The sequence below is a fragment of the Calonectris borealis genome, unplaced genomic scaffold (assembly GCF_964195595.1).
Source record: "Calonectris borealis unplaced genomic scaffold, bCalBor7.hap1.2 HAP1_SCAFFOLD_153, whole genome shotgun sequence".
Taxonomy (NCBI): Eukaryota; Metazoa; Chordata; class Aves; order Procellariiformes; family Procellariidae; genus Calonectris; species Calonectris borealis.
In genome coordinates this window covers 26,050-53,895 of record NW_027441539.1, presented here as the reverse complement: position 1 = coordinate 53,895, position 27,846 = coordinate 26,050, and the positions used below count along the sequence as shown (strand labels likewise).

General features: G+C 57.4%; 1 long non-coding RNA gene across 1 annotated transcript in view; it reads left to right on the top strand.

Moving 5' to 3' along the window:
• Positions 1-783: 783 nt before the first annotated feature.
• LOC142077097 (uncharacterized) overlaps positions 784-27,846 on the top strand; it is a 43,988-nt gene continuing 16,925 nt past the window's right edge. The window contains exons 1-5 of the long non-coding RNA XR_012671548.1: positions 784-1,014; positions 1,522-1,648; positions 23,143-23,217; positions 23,734-23,981; positions 24,489-24,615. This is a non-coding gene — a long non-coding RNA (uncharacterized LOC142077097). The remainder of the gene's footprint in view (positions 1,015-1,521; positions 1,649-23,142; positions 23,218-23,733; positions 23,982-24,488; positions 24,616-27,846) is intronic.

The following is a 27,846-nucleotide window of genomic DNA, read 5'->3' as shown; positions in this document are numbered from 1 at the left end:
TTTTTTTTTCCCCCCAGGTCAGTAAATTTGTATTGGGTGTTCAGAGGTGGCAAGATGTATGGTTTTGGTTAATAATATGGTTTTGGTTTTTATTTTATTCCAGGTGCATTGTATTGTTTTGGAATTCCTGACTTTATTGAAGATGGAACCTTGTTGTGTTTTTTTTTTCCACCAGACGCTGTATATTGCAGAAGCTGTTGACATCGTCTCTGGATAGGAGCAATGGTGAGAGTATTTAGCAGGGGTTGAGGTGAGCATCTTGTATGCATCTGTAGACGGAGTTCTAGCATTGTTCAAGAAAGTAGCAGGGACATATAAGGCATAGTACCTTTCAGCGTATGGAACGGCTCATGGCCTTTCCCGTTCGCCCACAGAGTATCATGTTGTCCCTAGAACGGATGCAGCTTGCGGCCAGCCCCTCGTAGATGACAAGCGTCAGGACTTTGCTTATTTTGTGGGGCTGTAGCAGAGGTGAGAGTGTGTGGGAAGGTGGAAGATAGGAGGTGCTCGCGGAAGCCTGGGCATAGCTGGGAAGAGCAGCTCCCGGGGAGCGGGCGACACAGGGGGTTCAGGGGTGCAAATCCAGGGCAGGAGCTGTCAGGAAGGAGCGGGGTTCCTTCCCTGACGGTTGAGGAGAAGAGAAGGGGTTTCTAAACTTTTGGGACCAGGGCACCTTTTGGTTGGGAAAGGGAGGTGTGTTCACGAGCCTTACTGAGGTGGGTTTTGCAGTTGGATTTGGGTGTCGATGAGGTCTGTTCTGTTTTAGTCTGTCCGCAGCTGACGGGAGATACACACGCATACGGAAGGGTTAAAAGATGGGCTTTTGGTCCGTGGCTGGACGCTGGGTGAGAAATAGATAGCTAAGAAAACGGCAGTCAGCATAGAAAACAGACGGTTCATGGTCTATTGTGTGAAAATGCTGAATACAGAAGGAGAAGGAAGGTTGAGAAAATGTTAGGGGAGGACGTGAAGGACGTGGAAGACGTGCCGTAACGAAGAAATATAAAGTACAAGGTATAATTTTGCTTGCTTTGTTACCTTTTGCTGTTGGCTTGAGTATAGGTTAATACGTAAATGCTGGACTATGGTAATATGTTGCGTGAACAAGGCCTAGGAACCAATAGACGGGGTGGCTGTGGCTCGTGCAGCGCGCTCGATCGGCGAGCGCATGCGCCGTAGGCTCCCTATGTTGAGAGTTGCCAATTGAGGCGTGTTTCGGCACCCGCTGGCCACGTGTGTCGAAACCCGTTTCCTTGGCAAATGTATAAATACCGGGATTTTCCCGAAGAACAGTGGGCCGGTGTACAGCGAGGTCACCGTTGCCTCCGTGGGGACGCCCACGTAAAGCTGGCACCTACCGACTGCTGGGGCTGAGTTTGCGGCGCAAGACGATCCGAGAATGTAGGGATGGTTCGTCTTTCTGCTGGTCGTCGGGTTGGTAAGACACTGGCTTTGCAAAATCCCCTTAGCGTAATGGATGATTGTAGTGACTGAAGTGCTTGCTTTTCCCCTTGCTTATAGTCTGTGTAGCCTATGTGTGCTCCCCTTGTAAAGGAATCCTCGAAAGCCAGTCTAAAGGAACCCCAAAGTGACGGGAGACGCCGAGTAAACGGCCCGGGCCTGCGCATCACAAGATAGAGGGCTGAAGGTGAGAGAAGTCTCCTGTGGGAAAGCATGAGGTCTGTTAAGGTCCATGCAAATAGATGGTGCAGAACTCTGAGGTCTGTACCGGCTGCCTTTGGGGTGCTGCCGGGGGTTCTTGGGGTGGTCCCGTGGGTGTCTGGGTGCCCAGAGGATGGTTCTGAGGGTCTTGGGGTGCTTCTGGGGGTTCTTGTTGTGCTGCGGGGGGGTCTCTGGATGCCCACAGGGTGCTCGTGGGGGTCTTGGGGTGCTTGTGGGGGTTCTGGATGCTCTGGGAGTCCCTGTGTGCCCACGGGGTGCTCCTGGGGTTGTCGGGGTGGCCAGAGGATGCTTCTGGGCATCTTGGCGTGCTTCTGGGCCTATTTGCGGTGCTGCTGGGGGTCCCGGTGTGCCCACAGCAGGCTCCTGGGTTTCTAGGTGCGGGTTCTAGGTGCCGGTTCTAGGTGCCGGTTCTGCTGCTCACGGGGCGCCACTTCCACTGTTCGGAGCTCGGGTAACGCGCCTCGGGCCCGGCTTTTGAGGCCGGGGCTCTAGTTTTATTCCCCGGGGCTCTGGTTTTGTTCCCCGGGGCTCTGGTTTTGTTTCCCGGCTCTGGTTTTCTCCCGCGGGCTGCGGTTTTGTTGCCGGGGCGCTGGTTTTGTTGCCGGGGCGCTGGTTTTGTTGCCGGGGCGTTGGTTTTGTTGCCGGGGTGCTGGTTTTGTTCCCGGGGCGCTGGTTTTTAGAGGCGCAATGTATTTTCTAAAATAATGAGTGAGAAGCGAGTAAATGTAATTGTTGCAAGTATTTGGTCAACTAGAGAGTAATTTTTATCTCGGAAATGAAAGTACATTGTACATTTGAAATGTAAAAAATGATATTGAAAATTTTACTGGGAGTCAGCAACGGACCAAATTACACGTAAAACTTACTTTTAGAAAAATTACAGGCAGAAATTTTTCTTGATTGGAATCACAGTAAGAACTGAAAAAACAAATGAAAGTACCTAGCCAAGTGGGCGTTGTTAATGTCTGTGGGTAAAGATAGCTGTTGGGGGGGGGGAATTGTTACAAGTGTTCACAGCTCTTTCTGAGGGACTGTTGTGCTAATAACTTTTGCAAATGACGATTTAAATGAGAATTAGTCAACAGAGGGAGAGTTGTCAATATCTATAGATAAATTTAGCTACGGACCGGTTAAAAGAATGCCTGTGTGTTACTGGCTCCTAAGTATATTTCAAGTATTTGTAGTTGTGTAAAGGTTGTAGTAGCTTTGAATAGTTTTAAAGAAATGTAGATTACTACTTGGGCATAAATGATGCAGATTGTAATACCGATGTTAACGAGACACTAGCAGGCGTAAATTGCGTCTAAGTAGTATTCTAAGAAACACATCAAACTGTGCAGTAAAGATGGAATGCTAATACGGCTGTGTTTAATTATCCTAATTGCAGTTAGAGCTAATTGTGGTAGTTAATCCAGTCTTTATTAGTGGTCTAAGGCATAATAAAAATATGATTGTAACAAAGTTTTAATAAAGGTCTCTTTATCTGTTTCGTTTCCCATGTCTTTTTTGTCCATGTTGGTCTTTGGGTTTTTTTTTTGTGTGTACGTGTGTTTTGTCATCAATGTGTTGTCTCTGTTTGTGGGTTTGCTGTGTCGGTTAGAGGCCTTTCCTGTGTTTATCTTGGGGGTGCTGTGTTGTCTGGGGTTTTGTGTGCATCTTTGTTAGGTTATATTTTCAGTGTTTTTGTGTTTGTCTTGGTTTTGGTTTGTTGCGTCTTCTGGGTTTTTGTGTTTGTCTTGGTGTTGGGCCTGTTTTGGGTTTGTTTTTGGGTGTTTGCTTTTTAAAATTTTAAATAGCAGCAGTAGAAAATGGCATTCTCTTCGGCAGCCATAATTACAAAAAATTTTAAAAAAAAATTTAAAAAATTGCTGCCACTCACTGTGCCATTTTCTACTGCTGCACCAGAGTTAATATTTTTCATTTTATTAAAATATACAAATTACTAGTACTTATAGTGGGAGTAATTAATGATTACAATAATCATCATCTACTGTTATTGCAACCATTCATCCCTCCCACTTGGAATGCTAATTAACTGCTCATTATCCGAATAAATTCACAAAATATGCAAATTAGCAAATTTTTTTTTTTAGCACACCAAGGGTTAAAAAATAAATGCACCACTTAAAACCATTCGAACCATGTCTCTTCCACACAGCCAGATGACTTCGACACAACATAGACTCATCTCCATACCATAGAGGTCTGCTGCATGATTTCCTCACCGTAAAAGCAGTCTCCAGACCATAGAGTACAGCTGGAGGACTTTCAGACCACAGAGCTAAACCTCCAGACCATAGAGAGCAACGCCCAGTCTAGACAGTACACTTAGAGGTCTTCCGGACCATAGAGATGGACTTCCGGACCATAGAGATGGACTTCCGGACCATAGAGATGGACTTCCGGACCATAGAGTGCCACACCGGAAGTTAGTCTCTGTAGTCCGGAAGTCCTCCAGCAGCACCGGAAGTCCTCCAGCAGCACCAGAGGTCCTCCAGCAGCACCGGAAGTCGCCGTAAAGCCACCGGAAATGCACTTTTATGACCGAAAAACAACCCGGAACGATCAAAATAAAGCAGACGGACACAAGCTGAGGCTGGAAGTCGCACTTAGTACACCGGAAGTAAATACTAAACACGGAGAAGACAAAAGGTAAAACAGGGTTACAGCAAGGGGTGAGGTTAAGATTAGGAATTACAAGTTAGAGTTACAGCACTTAGGGTAAGAGGTTAGAGGTTGTGGTTACAGTTAGGCACCATAGTTAACCTTAGGATAATGACTTGCAGCTTGTGACTTAGGGGGTTGGGATCAGGATCATAGTTGAGGTTCAGGGGATTAAGGTTAGGGGTCAGGATCGGGGTTAGGGTCATTGGGGTTAGGAGTTAGGGTCACAGTTAGGGGTTAGGGCTGATAGAATTAGGGCATTAGGGGTTGGGGTTAGAGGTTTAGGGCTAGAGGGATGGGCTTAGGGTTAGGGCCGTTAGGGTTAGGACCGTTAGGGTTAACGGTGGGGTTAGGTTTAGAGCTTAGGGGGTTAGGGTTAGGGGGTTGGGGTTGGGGTTGGGGTTAGTGTTAGGGGTTTAGGGTTGGGGTTAGAGGAACGGTTAGGGCCGTTAGGGTTAGGGTTTGGGGTTAGGGTTAGGGTTTGGGGTTAGGTTTAGGGTTAGGGTTAGGGGTTGGGGTTAGGGTTAGGGGTTAGGGCTAGGGTTGGGGTTAGGGTTGGGGTTGGGGTTAGGGTTGGGGTCAGGGGTCAGGGGTCAGGGTCAGGGGTCGGGGTCAGGGGTCAGGGTCAGGGGTCAGGGTCAGGGGTCAGGGTCAGGGGTCAGGGGTCAGGGTCAGGGGTCAGGGGTCAGGGGTCAGGGTCAGGGGTCAGGGGTCAGGGGTCAGGGTCAGTGTCAGGGGTCAGGGTCACGGGTCAGGGGTCAGGGGTCGGGGTCAGGGTCAGGGGTCAGGGGTCAGGGGTCAGGGTCAGGGGTCACGGGTTAGGGTCAGGGGTCAGGATCAGGGTCAGGGGTCAGGGTCAGGGGTCAGGGTCAGGGGTTAGGGTCAGGGGTCAGGGGTCAGGGTCAGGGGTCAGGGTCAGGGGTCAGGGTCGGGGTCAGGGGTCAGGGGTCAGGGGTCAGGGGTCAGGGTCAGGGGTTAGGGTCAGGGTCAGGGTCAGGGGTTAGGGTCAGGGGTTAGGGGTTTTGTTCCCGGGGCCCTGGTTTTGTTCCCAGGGCTCTGGTTTTCTCTCCGGGGCTCTGGTTTTCTCCCCGGGTCCTGGTTTTGTTCCCGGGGCCCTGGTTTTCTTCCCGGGGCCCTGGTTTTCTTCCCGGGGCCCTGGTTTTGTCCCCCGGGCCCTGGTTTTGTTCCCGGCGCCCTGGTTTTGTTCCCGGGGCCCTGGTTTTGTCCCCCGGGCCCTGGTTTTGTTCCCGGGGCTCTGGTTTTGTCCCCCGCGCCCTGGTTTTGTCCCCCGCGCCCTGGTTTTGTTCCCGGGGCTCTGGTTTTGTTCCCCGGGCTCTGGTTTTGTTCCCGGGGCTCTGGTTTTGTTTCCAGGGCCCTGGTTTTGTCCCCCGGGCTCTGGTTTTGTCCCCCGGGCCCTGGTTTTGTTCCCGGGGCCCTGGTTTTGCTCCCCGGGCCCTGGTTTTGTTCCCGGGGCCCTGGTTTTGTTCCCGAGGCCCTTGTTTTGTTCCCCCGGGCCCTGTTTTTTTACCCCGGGCCCTGTTTTTTTACCCCAAGCCCTGGTTTTGTTCCCGGGGCTCTGGTTTTGTTCCCGGGGCTCTGGTTTTGTTCCCGGGGCTCTGGTTTTCTCCCCGGGGCCCTGGTTTTGTCCCCCGGGCTCTGGTTTTGTTTCCCGTGCTCTGGTTTTGTTCCCGGGGCTCTGGTTTTGTTCCCCGGGCTCTGGTTTTGTTCCCGGGGCCCTGGTTTTGTCCCCCGGGCCCTGGTTTTGTCCCCCGGGCCCTGGTTTTGTCCCCCCGGCCATGGTTTTGTTCCCGGGGCCCTGGTTTTGTTCCAGGGGCCCTGGTTTTTTTCCAGGGGCTCTGGTTTTGTTCCCCGGGCCCTGGTTTTGTTCCCCGGGCCCTGGTTTTGTCCCCCGCGCCCTGGTTTTGTCCCCCGCGCCCTGGTTTTGTCCCCCGCGCCCTGGTTTTGTTCCCGGGGCTCTGGTTTTGTTCCCCGGGCTCTGGTTTTGTTCCCGGGGCTCTGGTTTTGTTTCCAGGGCCCTGGTTTTGTCCCCCGGGCTCTGGTTTTGTCCCCCGGGCCCTGGTTTTGTTCCCGGGGCCCTGGTTTTGCTCCCCGGGCCCTGGTTTTGTTCCCGGGGCCCTGGTTTTGTTACCGAGGCCCTTGTTTTGTTCCCCCGGGCCCTGTTTTTTTACCCCGGGCCCTGTTTTTTTACCCCAAGCCCTGGTTTTGTTCCCGGGGCTCTGGTTTTGTTCCCGGGGCTCTGGTTTTGTTCCCGGGGCTCTGGTTTTCTCCCCGGGGCCCTGGTTTTGTCCCCCGGGCTCTGGTTTTGTTTCCTGTGCTCTGGTTTTGTTCCCGGGGCTCTGGTTTTGTTCCCCGGGCCCTGGTTTTGTCCCCCGGGCCCTGGTTTTGTCCCCCGGGCCCTGGTTTAGTTCCCGGGGTTCTGGTTTTGTCCCCGGGGCTCTGGTTTTGTCCCCGGGGCTCTGGTTTTGTTCCCGGGGCCCTGGTTTTGTCCCCCGGGCCCTGGTTTTGTCCCCCCGGCCATGGTTTTGTTCCCGGGGCCCTGGTTTTGTTCCAGGGGCTCTGGTTTTGTTCCCCGGGCCCTGGTTTTGTCCCCCGCGCCCTGGTTTTGTCCCCCGCGCCCTGGTTTTGTCCCCCGCGCCCTGGTTTTGTTCCCGGGGTCCTGGTTTTGTTCCCGGGGCTCTGGTTTTGTTCCCGGGGCTCTGGTTTTGTTCCCGGGGCTCTGCTTTTGTTCCCGGGGCTCTGGTTTTGTTTCCAGGGCCCTGGTTTTGTCCCCCGGGCTCTGGTTTTGTCCCCCGGGCCCTGGTTTTGTTCCCGGGGCCCTGGTTTTGCTCCCCGGGCCCTGGTTTTGTTCCCGGGGCCCTGGTTTTGTTCCCGAGGCCCTTGTTTTGTTCCCCCGGGCCCTGTTTTTTTACCCCGGGCCCTGTTTTTTTACCCCGGGCCCTGGTTTTGTTCCCGGGGCCCTGGTTTTGTTCCCGGGGCTCTGGTTTTGTTCCCGGGGCTCTGGTTTTGTTCCCGGGGCCCTGGTTTTGTTCCCGGGGCTCTGCTTTTATTCCCGGGGCCCTGGTTTTGTTCCCGGGGCCCTGGTTTTGTTCCCGGGGCCCTGGTTTTGTTTCCGGGGCTCTGGTTTTGTTCCCGGGGCCCTGGTTTTTTTCCCGGGGCCCTGGTTTTTTTCCCGGGGCCCTGGTTGTGTTCCCGGGGCTCTGGTTTTCTCCCCGGGGCTCTGGTTTTCTCCCCGGGGTTCTGGTTTTCTCCCCGGGGCTCTGGTTTTGTTCCCGGGTCTCTGGTTTTCTCCCCGGGGTTTTGGTTTTGTCCCCCGGGCTCTGGTTTTGTTTCCCGCGCTCTGGTTTTGTTCCCGGGGCTCTGGTTTTGTTCCCGGGGCTCTGGTTTTGTTCCCGGGGCTCTGGTTTTTTTCCCGGGGCTCTGGTTTTGTTCCCGGGGCTCTGGTTTTGTTCCCGGGGCTCTGGTTTTGTTTCCGGGGCCCTGGTTTTGTTCCCGGGGCCCTGGTTTTGTTCCCGGGGCCCTGGTTTTGTTCCCGGGGCCCTGGTTTTGTTCCCGGGGCCCTGGTTGTGTTCCCGGGGCACTGGTTTTGTCCCCCGCGCCCTGGTTTTGTCCCCCGCGCCCTGGTTTTGTCCCCCGGGCCCTGGTTTTGTCCCCCGGGCCCTGGTTTTGTTCCCGGGGCCCTGGTTTTGTTCCCGGGGCCCTGGTTTTGTTCCCGGGGCCCTGGTTTTCTTCCCCGGGCCCTGGTTTTGTTCCCGGGGCCCTGGTTTTCTTCCCGGGGCCCTGGTTTTGTTCCCGGGGCCCTGGTTTTGTTCCCGGGGCCCTGGTTTTGTCCCCCGGGCCCTGGTTTTGTTCCCGGGGCTCTGGTTTTCTCCCCGGGGTTCTGGTTTTCTCCCCCGGGCTCTGGTTTTGTTCCCGGGGCCCTGGTTTTGTTCCCGGGGCCCTGGTTTTGTTCCCGGGGCCCTGGTTTTGTTCCCGGGGCCCTGGTTGTGTTCCAGGGGCCCTGATTGTGTTCCCGGGGCTCTGGTTTTGTTCCCGGGGCTCTGGTTTTGTTCCCGGGGCTCTGGTTTTGTTCCCGGGGCCCTGGTTTTGTTCCCGGGGCCCTGGTTTTGTTTCTGGGGCCCTGGTTTTGTTCCCGGGGCCCTGGTTTTGTTCCCGGGGCTGTGGTTGTGTTCCAGGGGCCCTGATTGTGTTCCCGGGGCTCTGGTTTTGTTCCCGGGGCTCTGGTTTTGTTCCCGGGGCTCTGGTTTTGTTCCCGGGGCTCTGGTTTTCTCCCCGGGGCCCTGGTTTTGTCCCCCGGGCTCTGGTTTTGTTTCCCGTGCTCTGGTTTTGTTCCCGGGGCTCTGGTTTTGTTCCCGGGGCTCTGGTTTTGTCCCCCACGCCCTGGTTTTGTCCCCCGGGCCCTGGTTTTGTTCCCGGGGTTCTGGTTTTGTCCCCCGGGCCCTGGTTTTGTCCCCCGGGCCCTGGTTTTGTCCCCCGGGCCCTGGTTTTGTCCCCCCGGCCATGGTTTTGTTCCCGGGGCCCTGGTTTTGTTCCAGGGGCCCTGGTTTTGTTCCAGGGGCTCTGGTTTTGTTCCCCGGGCCCTGGTTTTGTTCCCCGGGCCCTGGTTTTGTCCCCCGCGCCCTGGTTTTGTCCCCCGCGCCCTGGTTTTGTTCCCGGGGTCCTGGTTTTGTTCCTGGGGCTCTGGTTTTGTTCCCCGGGCTCTGGTTTTGTCCCCCGGGCTCTGGTTTTGTCCCCCGGGCCCTGGTTTTGTTCCCCGGGCCCTGGTTTTGCTCCCCGGGCCCTGGTTTTGTTCCCGGGGCCCTGGTTTTGTTCCCGAGGCCCTTGTTTTGTTCCCCCGGGCCCTGTTTTTTTACCCCGGGCCCTGTTTTTTTACCCCGGGCTCTGGTTTTGTTCCCGGGGCTCTGGTTTTGTTCCCGGGGCTCTGGTTTTCTCCCCGGGGCCCTGGTTTTGTCCCCCGGGCTCTGGTTTTGTTTCCCGTGCTCTGGTTTTGTTCCCGGGGCTCTGGTTTTGTTCCCGGGGCTCTGGTTTTGTCCCCCGGGCCCTGGTTTTGTTCCCGTGGCTCTGGTTTTGTCCCCGGGGCTCTGGTTTTGTCCCCGGGGCTCTGGTTTTGTTCCCGGGGCCCTGGTTTTGTCCCCCGGGCCCTGGTTTTGTCCCCCGGGCCCTGGTTTTGTCCCCCCGGCCATGGTTTTGTTCCCGGGGCCCTGGTTTTGTTCCAGGGGCCCTGGTTTTGTTCCAGGGGCCCTGGTTTTGTTCCAGGGGCTCTGGTTTTGTTCCCCGGGCCCTGGTTTTGTCCCCCGGGCCCTGGTTTTGTTCCCGGGGCCCTGGTTTTGTCCCCCGCGCCCTGGTTTTGTCCCCCCCGCCCTGGTTTTGTCCCCCCCGCCCTGGTTTTGTTCCCGGGGTCCTGGTTTTGTTCCCGGGGCTCTGGTTTTGTTCCCCAGGCTCTGGTTTTGTTCCCGGGGCTCTGGTTTTGTTTCCAGGGCCCTGGTTTTGTCCCCCGGGCTCTGGTTTTGTCCCCCGGGCCCTGGTTTTGTCCCCCGGGCCCTGGTTTTGTCCCCCGGGCCCTGGTTTTGTTCCCGGGGCCCTGGTTTTGCTCCCCGGGCCCTGGTTTTGTTCCCGGGGCCCTGGTTTTGTTCCCGAGGCCCTTGTTTTGTTCCCCCGGGCCCTGTTTTTTTACCCCGGGCCCTGTTTTTTTACCCCGGGCCCTGGTATTTTTCCCGGGGCCCTGGTTTTGTTCCCGGGGCTCTGGTTTTGTTCCCGGGGCCCTGGTTTTGTTCCCGGGGCCCTGGTTTTGTTCCCGGGGCCCTGGTTTTGTTTCCGGGGCTCTGGTTTTGTTCCCGGGGCCCTGGTTTTTTTCCCGGGGCCCTGGTTTTTTTCCCGGGGCCCTGGTTGTGTTCCCGGGGCCCTGGTTGTGTTCCCGGGGCTCTGGTTTTCTCCCCGGGGCTCTGGTTTTCTCCCCGGGGTTCTGGTTTTCTCCCCGGGGCTCTGGTTTTCTCCCCGGGGCTCTGGTTTTCTCCCCGGGGTTTTGGTTTTGTCCCCCGGGCTCTGGTTTTGTTTCCCGCGCTCTGGTTTTGTTCCCGGGGCTCTGGTTTTGTTCCCGGGGCCCTGGTTTTTTTCCCGGGGCCCTGGTTTTTTTCCCGGGGCTCTGGTTTTTTTCCCGGGGCTCTGGTTTTGTTGCCGGGGCTCTGGTTTTGTTTCCGGGGCTCTGGTTTTGTTCCCGGGGCGCTGGTTTTGTTCCCGGGGCGCTGGTTTTGTTCCCGGGGCCCTGGTTTTGTTCCCGGGGCCCTGGTTTTTTTCCCGGGGCCCTGGTTTTTTTCCCGGGGCTCTGGTTTTGTTCCCGGGGCCCTGGTTTTGTTCCCGGGGCCCTGGTTTTGTTCCCGGGGCCCTGGTTTTGTTACCAGGGCTCTGGTTTTGTTCCCCGGGCTCTGGTTTTCTCCCCGGGGCTCTGGTTTTCTCCCCGGGGCTCTGGTTTTCTCCCCGGGGCTCTGGTTTTCTCCCCGGGGCCCTGGTTTTGTTCCCGGGGCCCTGGTTTTGTCCCCCGGGCCCTTGTTTTGTCCCCCGGGCCCTGGTTTTCTTCCCCGGGCCCTGGTTTTGTCCCCCGGGCCCTGGTTTTGTTCCCGGGGCTCTGGTTTTGTTCCCGGGGCCCTGGTTTTGTTCCCGGGGCCCTGATTTTTTTCCAGGGGCCCTGGTTTTTTTCCCGCGGCCCTGGTTTTTTTCCCGCGGGCCGCGTTTTTTTCCTGGGGCTCTTGTTTTTTTCCCGGGGCCCTGGTTTTGTTCCCGGGGCCCTGGTTTTTTTCCCGGGGCTCTGGTTTTGTTTCCGGGGCCCTGGTTTTGTTTCCGGGGCCCTGGTTTTGTTCCCGGGGCCCTGGTTTTGTTCCCCGGGTCGTGGTTTTGTTTCCCGGGGCCCTGGTTGTGTTCCCGGGGCCCTGGTTTTGTTCCCGGGGCCCTGGTTTTCTTCCCTGGGCCCTGGTTTTATTCCCGGGGTGCTGGTTTTGTTCCCGGGGCCCTGGTTTTGTTCCCGGGGCTCTGGTTTTCTCCCCGGGGTTCTGTTTTTCTCCCCCGGGCCCTGGTTTTGTTTTTGGGTCCCTGGTTTTGTTCCCGGGGCCCTGGTTTTGTTCCCGGGGCTCTGGTTTTGTTCCCGGGGCTCTGGTTTTGTTCCCGGGGCTCTGGTTTTGTTCCCGGGGCCCTGGTTTTGTTCCCGGGGCCCTGGTTTTGTTCCCGGGGCCCTGGTTTTCTTCCCGGGGCCCTGGTTTTCTTCCCCGGGCCCTGGTTTTGTTCCCGGTGCTCTGGTTTTGTTCCCGGGGCTCTGGTTTTGTTCCCGGGGCTCTCGTTTTGTTCCCGGGGCCCTGGTTTTGTTTCTGGGTCCCTGGTTTTGTTCCCGGGGCTCTGGTTTTGTTCCCGGGGCTCTGGTTTTGTTCCCGGGGCCCTGGTTTTGTTCCCGGGGCCCTGGTTTTGTTCCCGGGGCCCTGGTTGTGTTCCAGGGGCCCTGGTTGTGTTCCCGGGGCTCTGGTTTTGTTCCCGGGGCCCTGGTTTTCTTTCCCGGGCCCTGGTTTTATTCCCGGGGCCCTGGTTTTGTTCCCGGGGCCCTGGTTTTGTTCCCGGGGCTCTGGTTTTCTCCCCGGGGTTCTGGTTTTCTCCCCCGGGCTCTGGTTGTGTTCCCGGGGCTCTGGTTGTGTTCCCGGGGCTCTGGTTTTGTTCCCGGGGCTCTGGTTTTCTCCCCGGGGCTCTGGTTTTGTTCCCGGGGCTCTGGTTTTCTCCCCGGGGTTCTGGTTTTGTTCCCCGGGCCCTGGTTTTGTCCCCCGGGCTCTGGTTTTGTTTCCCGCGCTCTGGTTTTGTTTCCCGGGCCCTGGTTTTGTTCCCGGGGCTCTGGTTATGTTCCCGGGGCCCTGGTTTTGTTCCCGGGGCCCTGGTTTTGTTCCCGGGGCCATGGTTTTGTTCCCGGGGCCCTGGTTTTGTTCCTGGGGCTCTGGTTTTGTTCCCCGGGCCCTGGTTTTGTTCCCGGGGCCCTGGTTTTGTCCCTCGCGCCCTGGTTTTGTCCCCCGGGCCCTGGTTATGTTCCCGGGGTCCTTGTTTTGTTCCCGGGGCCCTGGTTTTGTCCCCCGAGGCCCTGGTTTTGTTCCTGGGGCCCTGGTTTTGTTCCCGGGGCCCTGGTTTTGTTCTCGAGGCCCTGGTTTTGTTCCCGGGGCTCTGGTTTTCTCTCCGGGGCTCTGGTTTTCTCCCCGGGTCCTGGTTTTTTTCCCGCGGCCCTGTTTTTGTCCCCCGGGCCCTGGTTTTGTCCCCCGGGCCCTGGTTTTTTTCCCGGGGCCCTGGTTTTGTCCCCCGGGCCCTGGTTTTGTCCCCCGGGCCCTGGTTTTGTCTCCCGGGCACTGGTTTTGTTCCCGGGGCCCTGGTTTTGTCCCCCGCGCCCTGGTTTTGTCCCCCGGGCCCTGGTTTTGTTCCCGGGGCCCTTGTTTTTTTCCCGGGGCTCTGGTTTTGTTCCCGCGGCCCTGGTTTTGTTCCCGGGGCTCTGGTTTTTTTCCCAGGGCTTTGGTTTTTTTCCCGGGGCTCTGGTTTTGTTCCCGGGGCCCTGGTTTTTTTCCCGGGGCCCTGGTTTTTTTCCCGCGGGCCGCGGTTTTTTTCCCGGGGCTCTGGTTTTGTTCCCGGGGCCCTGGTTTTTTTCCCGGGGCCCTGGTTTTTTTCCCGCGGGCCACGGTTTTTTTCCCGGGGCTCTTGTTTTGTTCCCGGGGCTCTTGTTTTGTTCCCGGGTCTCTGGTTTTGTTCCCGGGGCTCTGGTTTTGTTCCCGGGGCCCTGGTTTTGTTCCCGGGGCCCTGGTTTTGTTCCCGGGGCCCTGGTTTTGTTCCAGGGGCCCTGGTTTTCTTCCCCGGGCCCTGGTTTTGTTCCCGGGGACCTGGTTTTGTTCCCGGGGACCTGGTTTTGTTCCCGGGGCCCTGGTTTTGTCCCCCGGGCCCTGGTTTTGTTTCCGGGGCTCTGGTTTTCTCCCCGGGGTTCTGGTTTTCTCCCCCGGACTCTGGTTTTGTTCCCGGGGCTCTGGTTTTGTTCCCGGGCCTCTGGTTTTGTTTCTGGGGCCCTGGTTTTGTTCCCGGGGCCCTGGTTGTGTTCCCGGGGCCCTGGTTTTGTTCCCGGGGCCCTGGTTTTGTTCCCGGGGCCCTGGTTTTGTTCCCGGGGCCCTGGTTATGTTTCTGGGGCCCTGGTTTTGTTCCCGGGGCCCTGGTTTTGTTCCCGGGGCCCTGGTTGTGTTCCAGGGGCCCTGATTGTGTTCCCGGGGCTCTGGTTTTGTTCCCGGGGCTCTGGTTTTGTTCCCGGGGCTCTGGTTTTGTTCCCGGGGCTCTGGTTTTCTCCCCGGGGCCCTGGTTTTGTCCCCCGGGCTCTGGTTTTGTTTCCCGTGCTCTGGTTTTGTTCCCGGGGCCCTGGTTTTGTTCCCGGGGCCCTGGTTTTGTTCCCGGGGCCCTGGTTTTGTTCTCGGGGCTCTGGTTTTGTTCCCGGGGCTCTGGTTTTGTCCCCCGGGCCCTGGTTTTGTCCGCTGGGCCCTGGTTTTGTTCCCGGGGCCCTGGTTTTGTCCCCCGTGCCCTGGTTTTGTCCCCGGGGCTCTGGTTTTGTTCCCGGGGCCCTAGTTTTGTTCTCCGGGCCTCTGGTTTTGTTCCCCGGGCCCTGGTTTTGTTCCCGGGGCCCTGGTTTTGTTTCCGGGGCTCTGGTTTTGTTCCCCGGGCCCTGGTTTTGTTCCTCGGGCCCTGGTTTTGTTCCCCGGGCTCTGGTTTTGTTCCCGGGGCCCTGGTTTTGTCCCCCGGGCCCTGGTTTTGTTCCCGAGGCCGTTGTTTTGTTCCCGGGGCCCTGGTTTTGTCCCCCGGGCCCTGGTTTTGTTCCCGGGGCCCTGGTTTTGTTCCCGGGGCCCTGGTTTTGTTCCCAGGGCTCTGGTTTTCTCCCCGGGGCTCTGGTTTTCTCTCCGGGGCTCTGGTTTTCTCCCCGGGCCCTGGTTTTGTTCCCGGGGCCCTGGTTTTGTTCCCGGGGCCCTGGTTTTGTTCCCGGGGCCCTGGTTTTGTCCCCCGCGCCCTGGTTTTGTCCCCCGGGCCCTGGTTTTGTTCCCGGGGCCCTGGTTTTGTTCCCGGGGCCCTGGTTTTGTTCCCGGGGCCCTGGTTTTGTCCCCCAGGCCCTGGTTTTGTTCCCGGGGCCCTGGTTTTCTTCCCCGGGCCCTGGTTTTATTCCCGGGGCCCTGGTTTTGTTCCCGGGGCCCTGGTTTTGTTCCCGGGGCCCTGGTTTTGTCCCCCAGGCCCTGGTTTTGTCCCCCAGGCCCTGGTTTTGTTCCCGGGGCCCTGGTTTTGTCCCCCGGGCCCTGGTTTTGTTCCCGGGGCCCTGGTTTTTTCCGCCGCGCCCTGGTTTTGTCCCCCGGGCCCTGGTTTTGTCCCCCGGGCCCTGGTTTTGTCCCCCCGGCCCTGGTTTTGTCCCCCGGGCCCTGGTTTTGTTCCCGGGGCTCTGTTTTTGTTCCCGGGGCTCTGGTTTTTTTCCCGGGGCTCTGGTTTTGTTCCCGGGGCCCTGGTTTTTTTCCCGGGGCCCTGGTTTTGTTCCCGGGGCCCTGGTTTTGTTCCCCGGGCCCTGGTTTTGTTCCCGGGGCCCTGGTTGTGTTCCCGGGGCACTGGTTTTGTCCCCCGCGCCGTGGTTTTTTCCCCCGCGCCCTAGTTTTGACCCCCAGGCCCTGGTTTTGTCCCCCGGGCCCTGGTTTTGTTCCCGGGGCCCTGGTTTTGTTCCCGGGGCCCTGGTTTTCTTCCCCGGGCCCTGGTTTTCTTCCCCGGGCCCTGGTTTTGTTCCCGGGGCCCTGGTTTTGTTTCCGGGGCTCTGGTTTTGTTCCCCGGGCCCTGGTTTTGTTCCCCGGGCCCTGGTTTTGTTCCCGGGGCCCTGGTTTTGTCCCCCGGGCCCTGGTTTTGTTCCCGAGGCCCTTGTTTTGTTCCCGGGGCCCTGGTTTTGACCCCGAGGCCCTGGTTTTGTTCCCGGGGCCCTGGTTTTGTTCCCGGGGCCCTGGTTTTGTTCCCAGGGCTCTGGTTTTCTCCCCAGGGCTCTGGTTTTCTCTCCGGGGCTCTGGTTTTCTCCCCGGGCCCTGGTTTTGTTCCCGGGGCCCTGGTTTTGTTCCCGGGGCCCTGGTTTTGTTCCCGGGGCCCTGGTTTTGTCCCCCGCGCCCTGGTTTTGTCCCCCGCGCCCTGGTTTTGTCCCCCGGGCCCTGGTTTTGTCCCCCGGGCCCTGGTTTTGTCCCCCGGGCCCTGGTTTTGTTCCCGGGGCCCTGGTTTTGTTCCCGGGGCCCTGGTTTTGTTCCCGGGGCCCTGGTTTTGTCCCCCAGGCCTTGGTTTTGTTCCCGGGGTCCTGGTTTTCTTCCCCGGGCCCTGGTTTTATTCCCGGGGCCCTGGTTTTGTTCCCGGGGCCCTGGTTTTGTTCCCGGGGCCCTGGTTTTGTCCCCCGGGCCCTGGTTTTGTCCCCCAGGCCCTGGTTTTGTTCCCGGGGCCCTGGTTTTGTCCCCCGGGCCCTGGTTTTGTTCCCGGGGCCCTGGTTTTTTCCGCCGCGCCCTGGTTTTGTCCCCCGGGCCCTGGTTTTGTCCCCCGGGCCCTGGTTTTGTCCCCCGGGCCCTGGTTTTGTTCCCGGGGCTCTGTTTTTGTTCCCGGGGCTCTGGTTTTTTTCCCGGGGCTCTGGTTTTGTTCCCGGGGCCCTGGTTTTTTTCCCGGGGCCCTGGTTTTTTTCCCGCGGGCCGCGGTTTTTTTCCCGGGGCTCTTGTTTTGTTCCCGGGGCTCTTGTTTTGTTCCCGGGGCTCTGGTTTTGTTCCCGGGGCTCTGGTTTTGTTCCCGGGGCCCTGGTTTTGTTCCCGGGGCCCTGGTTTTGTTCCCCGGGCCCTGGTTTTGTTCCCGGGGCCCTGGTTGTGTTCCCGGGGCACTGGTTTTGTCCCCCGCGCCGTGGTTTTGTCCCCCGCGCCCTGGTTTTGTCCCCCAGGCCCTGGTTTTGTCCCCCGGGCCCTGGTTTTCTTCCCCGGGCCCTGGTTTTCTTCCCCGGGCCCTGGTTTTGTTCCCGGGGCCCTGGTTTTCTTCCCGGGTCCCTGGTTTTGTTCCCGGGGCCCTGGTTTTGTCCCCCGGGCCCTGGTTTTGTTTCCGGGGCTCTGGTTTTCTCCCCGGGGTTCTGGTTTTCTCCCCCGGGCTCTGGTTTTGTTCCCGGGGCTCTGGTTTTGTTCCCGGGGCTCTGGTTTTGTTTCTGGGGCCCTGGTTTTGTTCCCGGGGCCCTGGTTGTGTTCCAGGGGCCCTGATTGTGTTCCCGGGGCTCTGGTTTTGTTCCCAGGGCCCTGGTTTTGTTCCCGGGGCCCTGGTTTTGTTTCCGGGGCCCTGGTTTTGTTCCCGGGGCCCTGGTTTTGTTCCCGGGGCCCTGGTTGTGTTCCCGGGGCCCTGGTTGTGTTCCAGGGGCCCTGGTTGTGTTCCCGGGGCTCTGGTTTTGTTCCCGGGGCTCTGGTTTTGTTCCCGGGGCTCTGGTTTTGTTCCCGGGGCTCTGGTTTTGTTCCCGGGGCTCTGGTTTTGTTCCCGGGGCTCTGGTTTTCTCCCCGGGGCCCTGGTTTTGTCCCCCGGGCTCTGGTTTTGTTCCCGGGGCTCTGGTTTTGTTCCCGGGGCTCTGGTTTTGTTCCCGGGGCTCTGGTTTTGTTCCCGGGGCCCTGGTTTTGTTCCCGGGGCCCTGGTTTTGTTCCCGGGGCCCTTGTTTTGTTCCCGGGGCTCTGGTTTTGTTCCCGGGGCTCTGGTTTTGTCCCCCGGGCCCTGGTTTTGTCCGCTGGGCCCTGGTTTTGTCCCCCGGGGCTCTGGTTTTGTCCCCCGTGCCCTGGTTTTGTCCCCGGGGCTCTGGTTTTGTCCCCGGGGCCCTAGTTTTGTTCCCCGGGCCCTGGTTTTGTCCCCCGAGGCCCTGGTTTTGTTCCCGGGGCCCTGGTTTTTTTCCCGGGGCCCTGGTTTTTTTCCCGCGGGCCACGGTTTTTTTCCCGGGGCTCTTGTTTTGTTCCCGGGGCTCTTGTTTTGTTCCCGGGTCTCTGGTTTTGTTCCCGGGGCTCTGGTTTTGTTCCCGGGGCCCTGGTTTTGTTCCCGGGGCCCTGGTTTTGTTCCCGGGGCCCTGGTTTTGTTCCAGGGGCCCTGGTTTTCTTCCCCGGGCCCTGGTTTTGTTCCCGGGGACCTGGTTTTGTTCCCGGGGACCTGGTTTTGTTCCCGGGGCCCTGGTTTTGTCCCCCGGGCCCTGGTTTTGTTTCCGGGGCTCTGGTTTTCTCCCCGGGGTTCTGGTTTTCTCCCCCGGACTCTGGTTTTGTTCCCGGGGCTCTGGTTTTGTTCCCGGGCCTCTGGTTTTGTTTCTGGGGCCCTGGTTTTGTTCCCGGGGCCCTGGTTGTGTTCCCGGGGCCCTGGTTTTGTTCCCGGGGCCCTGGTTTTGTTCCCGGGGCCCTGGTTTTGTTCCCGGGGCCCTGGTTATGTTTCTGGGGCCCTGGTTTTGTTCCCGGGGCCCTGGTTTTGTTCCCGGGGCCCTGGTTGTGTTCCAGGGGCCCTGATTGTGTTCCCGGGGCTCTGGTTTTGTTCCCGGGGCTCTGGTTTTGTTCCCGGGGCTCTGGTTTTGTTCCCGGGGCTCTGGTTTTCTCCCCGGGGCCCTGGTTTTGTCCCCCGGGCTCTGGTTTTGTTTCCCGTGCTCTGGTTTTGTTCCCGGGGCCCTGGTTTTGTTCCCGGGGCCCTGGTTTTGTTCCCGGGGCCCTGGTTTTGTTCTCGGGGCTCTGGTTTTGTTCCCGGGGCTCTGGTTTTGTCCCCCGGGCCCTGGTTTTGTCCGCTGGGCCCTGGTTTTGTTCCCGGGGCCCTGGTTTTGTCCCCCGTGCCCTGGTTTTGTCCCCGGGGCTCTGGTTTTGTTCCCGGGGCCCTAGTTTTGTTCTCCGGGCCTCTGGTTTTGTTCCCCGGGCCCTGGTTTTGTTCCCGGGGCCCTGGTTTTGTTTCCGGGGCTCTGGTTTTGTTCCCCGGGCCCTGGTTTTGTTCCTCGGGCCCTGGTTTTGTTCCCCGGGCTCTGGTTTTGTTCCCGGGGCCCTGGTTTTGTCCCCCGGGCCCTGGTTTTGTTCCCGAGGCCGTTGTTTTGTTCCCGGGGCCCTGGTTTTGTCCCCCGGGCCCTGGTTTTGTTCCCGGGGCCCTGGTTTTGTTCCCGGGGCCCTGGTTTTGTTCCCAGGGCTCTGGTTTTCTCCCCGGGGCTCTGGTTTTCTCTCCGGGGCTCTGGTTTTCTCCCCGGGCCCTGGTTTTGTTCCCGGGGCCCTGGTTTTGTTCCCGGGGCCCTGGTTTTGTTCCCGGGGCCCTGGTTTTGTCCCCCGCGCCCTGGTTTTGTCCCCCGGGCCCTGGTTTTGTTCCCGGGGCCCTGGTTTTGTTCCCGGGGCCCTGGTTTTGTTCCCGGGGCCCTGGTTTTGTCCCCCAGGCCCTGGTTTTGTTCCCGGGGCCCTGGTTTTCTTCCCCGGGCCCTGGTTTTATTCCCGGGGCCCTGGTTTTGTTCCCGGGGCCCTGGTTTTGTTCCCGGGGCCCTGGTTTTGTCCCCCGGGCCCTGGTTTTGTCCCCCAGGCCCTGGTTTTGTTCCCGGGGCCCTGGTTTTGTCCCCCGGGCCCTGGTTTTGTTCCCGGGGCCCTGGTTTTTTCCGCCGCGCCCTGGTTTTGTCCCCCGGGCCCTGGTTTTGTCCCCCGGGCCCTGGTTTTGTCCCCCCGGCCCTGGTTTTGTCCCCCGGGCCCTGGTTTTGTTCCCGGGGCTCTGTTTTTGTTCCCGGGGCTCTGGTTTTTTTCCCGGGGCTCTGGTTTTGTTCCCGGGGCCCTGGTTTTTTTCCCGGGGCCCTGGTTTTGTTCCCGGGGCCCTGGTTTTGTTCCCCGGGCCCTGGTTTTGTTCCCGGGGCCCTGGTTGTGTTCCCGGGGCACTGGTTTTGTCCCCCGCGCCGTGGTTTTTTCCCCCGCGCCCTAGTTTTGACCCCCAGGCCCTGGTTTTGTCCCCCGGGCCCTGGTTTTGTTCCCGGGGCCCTGGTTTTGTTCCCGGGGCCCTGGTTTTCTTCCCCGGGCCCTGGTTTTCTTCCCCGGGCCCTGGTTTTGTTCCCGGGGCCCTGGTTTTGTTTCCGGGGCTCTGGTTTTGTTCCCCGGGCCCTGGTTTTGTTCCCCGGGCCCTGGTTTTGTTCCCGGGGCCCTGGTTTTGTCCCCCGGGCCCTGGTTTTGTTCCCGAGGCCCTTGTTTTGTTCCCGGGGCCCTGGTTTTGACCCCGAGGCCCTGGTTTTGTTCCCGGGGCCCTGGTTTTGTTCCCGGGGCCCTGGTTTTGTTCCCAGGGCTCTGGTTTTCTCCCCAGGGCTCTGGTTTTCTCTCCGGGGCTCTGGTTTTCTCCCCGGGCCCTGGTTTTGTTCCCGGGGCCCTGGTTTTGTTCCCGGGGCCCTGGTTTTGTTCCCGGGGCCCTGGTTTTGTCCCCCGCGCCCTGGTTTTGTCCCCCGCGCCCTGGTTTTGTCCCCCGGGCCCTGGTTTTGTCCCCCGGGCCCTGGTTTTGTTCCCGGGGCCCTGGTTTTGTTCCCGGGGCCCTGGTTTTGTTCCCGGGGCCCTGGTTTTGTCCCCCAGGCCTTGGTTTTGTTCCCGGGGTCCTGGTTTTCTTCCCCGGGCCCTGGTTTTATTCCCGGGGCCCTGGTTTTGTTCCCGGGGCCCTGGTTTTGTTCCCGGGGCCCTGGTTTTGTCCCCCGGGCCCTGGTTTTGTCCCCCAGGCCCTGGTTTTGTTCCCGGGGCCCTGGTTTTGTCCCCCGGGCCCTGGTTTTGTTCCCGGGGCCCTGGTTTTTTCCGCCGCGCCCTGGTTTTGTCCCCCGGGCCCTGGTTTTGTCCCCCGGGCCCTGGTTTTGTCCCCCGGGCGCTGGTTTTGTTCCCGGGGCTCTGTTTTTGTTCCCGGGGCTCTGGTTTTTTTCCCGGGGCTCTGGTTTTGTTCCCGGGGCCCTGGTTTTTTTCCCGGGGCCCTGGTTTTTTTCCCGCGGGCCGCGGTTTTTTTCCCGGGGCTCTTGTTTTGTTCCCGGGGCTCTTGTTTTGTTCCCGGGGCTCTGGTTTTGTTCCCGGGGCCCTGGTTTTGTTCCCGGGGCCCTGGTTTTGTTCCCGGGGCCCTGGTTTTGTTCCCCGGGCCCTGGTTTTGTTCCCGGGGCCCTGGTTGTGTTCCCGGGGCACTGGTTTTGTCCCCCGCGCCGTGGTTTTGTCCCCCGCGCCCTGGTTTTGTCCCCCAGGCCCTGGTTTTGTCCCCCGGGCCCTGGTTTTCTTCCCCGGGCCCTGGTTTTCTTCCCCGGGCCCTGGTTTTGTTCCCGGGGCCCTGGTTTTCTTCCCGGGTCCCTGGTTTTGTTCCCGGGGCCCTGGTTTTGTCCCCCGGGCCCTGGTTTTGTTTCCGGGGCTCTGGTTTTCTCCCCGGGGTTCTGGTTTTCTCCCCCGGGCTCTGGTTTTGTTCCCGGGGCTCTGGTTTTGTTCCCGGGGCTCTGGTTTTGTTTCTGGGGCCCTGGTTTTGTTCCCGGGGCCCTGGTTGTGTTCCAGGGGCCCTGATTGTGTTCCCGGGGCTCTGGTTTTGTTCCCAGGGCCCTGGTTTTGTTCCCGGGGCCCTGGTTTTGTTTCCGGGGCCCTGGTTTTGTTCCCGGGGCCCTGGTTTTGTTCCCGGGGCCCTGGTTGTGTTCCCGGGGCCCTGGTTGTGTTCCAGGGGCCCTGGTTGTGTTCCCGGGGCTCTGGTTTTGTTCCCGGGGCTCTGGTTTTGTTCCCGGGGCTCTGGTTTTGTTCCCGGGGCTCTGGTTTTGTTCCCGGGGCTCTGGTTTTGTTCCCGGGGCTCTGGTTTTCTCCCCGGGGCCCTGGTTTTGTCCCCCGGGCTCTGGTTTTGTTCCCGGGGCTCTGGTTTTGTTCCCGGGGCTCTGGTTTTGTTCCCGGGGCTCTGGTTTTGTTCCCGGGGCCCTGGTTTTGTTCCCGGGGCCCTGGTTTTGTTCCCGGGGCCCTTGTTTTGTTCCCGGGGCTCTGGTTTTGTTCCCGGGGCTCTGGTTTTGTCCCCCGGGCCCTGGTTTTGTCCGCTGGGCCCTGGTTTTGTCCCCCGGGGCTCTGGTTTTGTCCCCCGTGCCCTGGTTTTGTCCCCGGGGCTCTGGTTTTGTCCCCGGGGCCCTAGTTTTGTTCCCCGGGCCCTGGTTTTGTCCCCCGAGGCCCTGGTTTTGTTCCCGGGGCCCTGGTTTTGTTCCCGGGGCTCTGGTTTTGTCCCCCGTGCCCTGGTTTTGTCCCCGGGGCTCTGGTTTTGTTCCCGGGGCCCTAGTTTTGTTCCCCGGGCCCTGGTTTTGTCCCCCGAGGCCCTGGTTTTGTTCCCGGGGCCCTGGTTTTGTTCCCGGGGCCCTGGTTTTGTTCCCAGGGCTCTGGTTTTCTCCCCAGGGCTCTGGTTTTCTCTCCGGGGCTCTGGTTTTCTCCCCGGGCCCTGGTTTTGTTCCCGGGGCCCTGGTTTTGTTCCCGGGGCTCTGGTTTTTTTCCCGGGGCTCTGGTTTTGTTCCCGGGGCTCTGGTTTTCTCCCCGGGATTCTGGTTTTGTTTCCCGGGCCCTGGTTTTGTCCCCCGGGCTCTGTTTTTGTTTCCAGCGCTCTGGTTTTGTCCCCGGGTCCCTGGTTTTGTTCCCCGGGCTCTGGTTTTGTTCCTCTGGCCCTGGTTTTGTTCCCGGGGCTCTGGTTTTGTTTCCGGGGCTCTGTTTTTTTTCCCGGAGCTCTGGTTCTCTCCCGCTGGCTCTGGTTCTCTCCCGCTGGCTCTGGTTCTCTCCCGCGGGCCGCGGTTTTGTTCCCGGGACTCTGGTTTTGTTCCCCGGGCCCTGGTTTTGTTCCCCGGGCTCTGGTTTTGTTCCCGGGGCTCTGGTTTTGTTCCCGGGGCTCTGGTTTTCTCCCCGGGGCTGTGGTTTTCTCCCCGGGGTTCTGGTTTTCTCCCCCGGGCCCTGGTTTTGTTCCCGGGGCACTGGTTTTGTCCCCCGGGCTCTTGTTTTGTTCCCGGGGCCCTGGTTTTGTTCCCGGGGCCCTGGTTTTGTTCCCGGGGCTCTGGTTTTGTTCCCCGGGCTCTGGTTTTGTTCCCGGGGCTCTGGTTTTGTTTCCAGGGCCCTGGTTTTGTCCCCCGGGCTCTGGTTTTGTCCCCCGGGCTCTGGTTTTGTCCCCCGGGCCCTGGTTTTGTCCCCCGGGCTCTGGTTTTGTTCCCGGGGCTCTGGTTTTGTTCCCGGGGCTCTTGTTTTGTTCCCCGGGCTCTTGTTTTGTTTCCGGGGCTCTGGTTTTGTCCCCCGGGCCCTGGGTTTGTTCCCGGGGCTCTGGTTTTGTTCCCCGTGCTTCTGGTCGTTCTCTCCTCCCCTTTGCCAGGGGATTGTGGGAAGGGTGGTGGGTGGGGCCCGGAGCATATGAGCTACAGCCTCTCCTCAGGCAGCTCATTCTGCTGCTGGGCTTCTCTGGAGGTGGTGGTCTGCTGTTCCTGCAGCTGACTGCAGCTTTTGAGCTGCCTAAGCTCTTTGCGTAGTCTTGTTTTGATATTTAGAGAAGCAGAGGTGTCTGTTTAAGGTAAGGGCTTCCGGACCAGTCAAGGTTCAGCTGCATGTGTAGAAGAAAGCACACTTGTATGCAGCTTTTTTTTTTTTCCCCCCAGGTCAGTAAATTTGTATTGGGTGTTCAGAGGTGGCAAGATGTATGGTTTTGGTTAATAATATGGTTTTGGTTTTTATTTTATTCCAGGTGCATTGTATTGTTTTGGAATTCCTGACTTTATTGAAGATGGAACCTTGTTGTGTTTTTTTTTTCCACCAGACGCTGTATATTGCAGAAGCTGTTGACATCGTCTCTGGATAGGAGCAATGGTGAGAGTATTTAGCAGGGGTTGAGGTGAGCATCTTGTATGCATCTGTAGACGGAGTTCTAGCATTGTTCAAGAAAGTAGCAGGGACATATAAGGCATAGTACCTTTCAGCGTATGGAACGGCTCATGGCCTTTCCCGTTCGCCCACAGAGTATCATGTTGTCCCTAGAACGGATGCAGCTTGCGGCCAGCCCCTCGTAGATGACAAGCGTCAGGACTTTGCTTATTTTGTGGGGCTGTAGCAGAGGTGAGAGTGTGTGGGAAGGTGGAAGATAGGAGGTGCTCGCGGAAGCCTGGGCATAGCTGGGAAGAGCAGCTCCCGGGGAGCGGGCGACACAGGGGGTTCGGGGGTGCAAATCCAGGGCAGGAGCTGTCAGGAAGGAGCGGGGTTCCTTCCCTGACGGTTGAGGAGAAGAGAAGGGGTTTCTAAACTTTTGGGACCAGGGCACCTTTTGGTTGGGAAAGGGAGGTGTGTTCACGAGCCTTACTGAGGTGGGTTTTGCAGTTGGATTTGGGTGTCGATGAGGTCTGTTCTGTTTTAGTCTGTCCGCAGCTGACGGGAGATACACACGCATACGGAAGGGTTAAAAGATGGGCTTTTGGTCCGTGGCTGGACGCTGGGTGAGAAATAGATAGCTAAGAAAACGGCAGTCAGCATAGAAAACAGACGGTTCATGGTCTATTGTGTGAAAATGCTGAATACAGAAGGAGAAGGAAGGTTGAGAAAATGTTAGGGGAGGACGTGAAGGACGTGGAAGACGTGCCGTAACGAAGAAATATAAAGTACAAGGTATAATTTTGCTTGCTTTGTTACCTTTTGCTGTTGGCTTGAGTATAGGTTAATACGTAAATGCTGGACTATGGTAATATGTTGCGTGAACAAGGCCTAGGAACCAATAGACGGGGTGGCTGTGGCTCGTGCAGCGCGCTCGATCGGCGAGCGCATGCGCCGTAGGCTCCCTATGTTGAGAGTTGCCAATTGAGGCGTGTTTCGGCACCCGCTGGCCACGTGTGTCGAAACCCGTTTCCTTGGCAAATGTATAAATACCGGGATTTTCCCGAAGAACAGTGGGCCGGTGTACAGCGAGGTCACCGTTGCCTCCGTGGGGACGCCCACGTAAAGCTGGCACCTACCGACTGCTGGGGCTGAGTTTGCGGCGCAAGACGATCCGAGAATGTAGGGATGGTTCGTCTTTCTGCTGGTCGTCGGGTTGGTAAGACACTGGCTTTGCAAAATACCCTTAGCGTAAGGCATGATTGTAGTGACTGAAGTGCTTGCTTTTCCCCTTGCTTATAGTCTGTGTAGCCTATGTGTGCTCCCCTTGTAAAGGAATCCTCGAAAGCCAGTCTAAAGGAACCCCAAAGTGACGGGAGACGCCGAGTAAACGGCCCGGGCCTGCGCATCACAAGATAGAGGGCTGAAGGTGAGAGAAGTCTCCTGTGGGAAAGCATGAGGTCTGTTAAGGTCCATGCAAATAGATGGTGCAGAACTCTGAGGTCTGTACCGGCTGCCTTTGGGGTGCTGCCGGGGGTTCTTGGTGTGGTCCCGTGGGTGTCTGGGTGCCCAGAGGATGGTCCTGAGGGTCTTGGGGTGCTTCTGGGGGTTCTTGTTGTGCTGCGGGGGGGTCTCTGGATGCCCACGGGGTGCTCGTGGGGGTCTTGGGGTGCTTGTGGGGGTTCTGGATGCTCTGGGAGTCCCTGTGTGCCCACGGGGTGCTCCTGGGGTTGTCGGGGTGGCCAGAGGATGCTTCTGGGCATCTTGGCGTGCTTCTGGGCCTATTTGCGGTGCTGCTGGGGGTCCCGGTGTGCCCACAGCAGGCTCCTGGGTTTCTAGGTGCGGGTTCTAGGTGCCGGTTCTAGGTGCCGGTTCTGCTGCTCACGGGGCGCCACTTCCACTGTTCGGAGCTCGGGTAACGCGCCTCGGGCCCGGCTTTTGAGGCCGGGGCTCTAGTTTTATTCCCCGGGGCTCTGGTTTTGTTCCCCGGGGCTCTGGTTTTGTTTCCCGGCTCTGGTTTTCTCCCGCGGGCTGCGGTTTTGTTGCCGGGGCGCTGGTTTTGTTGCCGGGGCGTTGGTTTTGTTGCCGGGGCGTTGGTTTTGTTGCCGGGGTGCTGGTTTTGTTCCCGGGGCGCTGGTTTTTAGAGGCGCAATGTATTTTCTAAAATAATGAGTGAGAAGCGAGTAAATGTAATTGTTGCAAGTATTTGGTCAACTAGAGAGTAATTTTTATCTCGGAAATGAAAGTACATTGTACATTTGAAATGTAAAAAATGATATTGAAAATTTTACTGGGAGTCAGCAACGGACCAAATTACACGTAAAACTTACTTTTAGAAAAATTACAGGCAGAAATTTTTCTTGATTGGAATCACAGTAAGAACTGAAAAAACAAATGAAAGTACCTAGCCAAGTGGGCGTTGTTAATGTCTGTGGGTAAAGATAGCTGTTGGGGGGGGGGAATTGTTACAAGTGTTCACAGCTCTTTCTGAGGGACTGTTGTGCTAATAACTTTTGCAAATGACGATTTAAATGAGAATTAGTCAACAGAGGGAGAGTTGTCAATATCTATAGATAAATTTAGCTACGGACCGGTTAAAAGAATGCCTGTGTGTTACTGGCTCCTAAGTATATTTCAAGTATTTGTAGTTGTGTAAAGGTTGTAGTAGCTTTGAATAGTTTTAAAGAAATGTAGATTACTACTTGGGCATAAATGATGCAGATTGTAATACCGATGTTAACGAGACACTAGCAGGCGTAAATTGCGTCTAAGTAGTATTCTAAGAAACACATCAAACTGTGCAGTAAAGATGGAATGCTAATACGGCTGTGTTTAATTATCCTAATTGCAGTTAGAGCTAATTGTGGTAGTTAATCCAGTCTTTATTAGTGGTCTAAGGCATAATAAAAATATGATTGTAACAAAGTTTTAATAAAGGTCTCTTTATCTGTTTCGTTTCCCATGTCTTTTTTGTCCATGTTGGTCTTTGGGTTTTTTTTTTGTGTGTACGTGTGTTTTGTCATCAATGTGTTGTCTCTGTTTGTGGGTTTGCTGTGTCGGTTAGAGGCCTTTCCTGTGTTTATCTTGGGGGTGCTGTGTTGTCTGGGGTTTTGTGTGCATCTTTGTTAGGTTATATTTTCAGTGTTTTTGTGTTTGTCTTGGTTTTGGTTTGTTGCGTCTTCTGGGTTTTTGTGTTTGTCTTGGTGTTGGGCCTGTTTTGGGTTTGTTTTTGGGTGTTTGCTTTTTAAAATTTTAAATAGCAGCAGTAGAAAATGGCATTCTCTTCGGCAGCCATAATTACAAAAAATTTTAAAAAAAAATTTAAAAAATTGCTGCCACTCACTGTGCCATTTTCTACTGCTGCACCAGAGTTAATATTTTTCATTTTATTAAAATATACAAATTACTAGTACTTATAGTGGGAGTAATTAATGATTACAATAATCATCATCTACTGTTATTGCAACCATTCATCCCTCCCACTTGGAATGCTAATTAACTGCTCATTATCCGAATAAATTCACAAAATATGCAAATTAGCAAATTTTTTTTTTTAGCACACCAAGGGTTAAAAAATAAATGCACCACTTAAAACCATTCGAACCATGTCTCTTCCACACAGCCAGATGACTTCGACACAACATAGACTCATCTCCATACCATAGAGGTCTGCTGCATGATTTCCTCACCGTAAAAGCAGTCTCCAGACCATAGAGTACAGCTGGAGGACTTTCAGACCACAGAGCTAAACCTCCAGACCATAGAGAGCAACGCCCAGTCTAGACAGTACACTTAGAGGTCTTCCGGACCATAGAGATGGACTTCCGGACCATAGAGATGGACTTCCGGACCATAGAGATGGACTTCCGGACCATAGAGTGCCACACCGGAAGTTAGTCTCTGTAGTCCGGAAGTCCTCCAGCAGCACCGGAAGTCCTCCAGCAGCACCGGAAGTCCTCCAGCAGCACCGGAAGTCGCCGTAAAGCCACCGGAAATGCACTTTTATGACCGAAAAACAACCCGGAACGATCAAAATAAAGCAGACGGACACAAGCTGAGGCTGGAAGTCGCACTTAGTACACCGGAAGTAAATACTAAACACGGAGAAGACAAAAGGTAAAACAGGGTTACAGCAAGGGGTGAGGTTAAGATTAGGAATTACAAGTTAGAGTTACAGCACTTAGGGTAAGAGGTTAGAGGTTGTGGTTACAGTTAGGCACCATAGTTAACCTTAGGATAATGACTTGCAGCTTGTGACTTAGGGGGTTGGGATCAGGATCATAGTTGAGGTTCAGGGGATTAAGGTTAGGGGTCAGGATCGGGGTTAGGGTCATTGGGGTTAGGAGTTAGGGTCACAGTTAGGGGTTAGGGCTGATAGAATTAGGGCATTAGGGGTTGGGGTTAGAGGTTTAGGGCTAGAGGGATGGGCTTAGGGTTAGGGCCGTTAGGGTTAGGACCGTTAGGGTTAACGGTGGGGTTAGGTTTAGAGCTTAGGGGGTTAGGGTTAGGGGGTTGGGGTTGGGGTTGGGGTTAGTGTTAGGGGTTTAGGGTTGGGGTTAGAGGAACGGTTAGGGCCGTTAGGGTTAGGGTTTGGGGTTAGGGTTAGGGTTTGGGGTTAGGTTTAGGGTTAGGGTCATTGGGGTTAGGGTTAGGGGTTGGG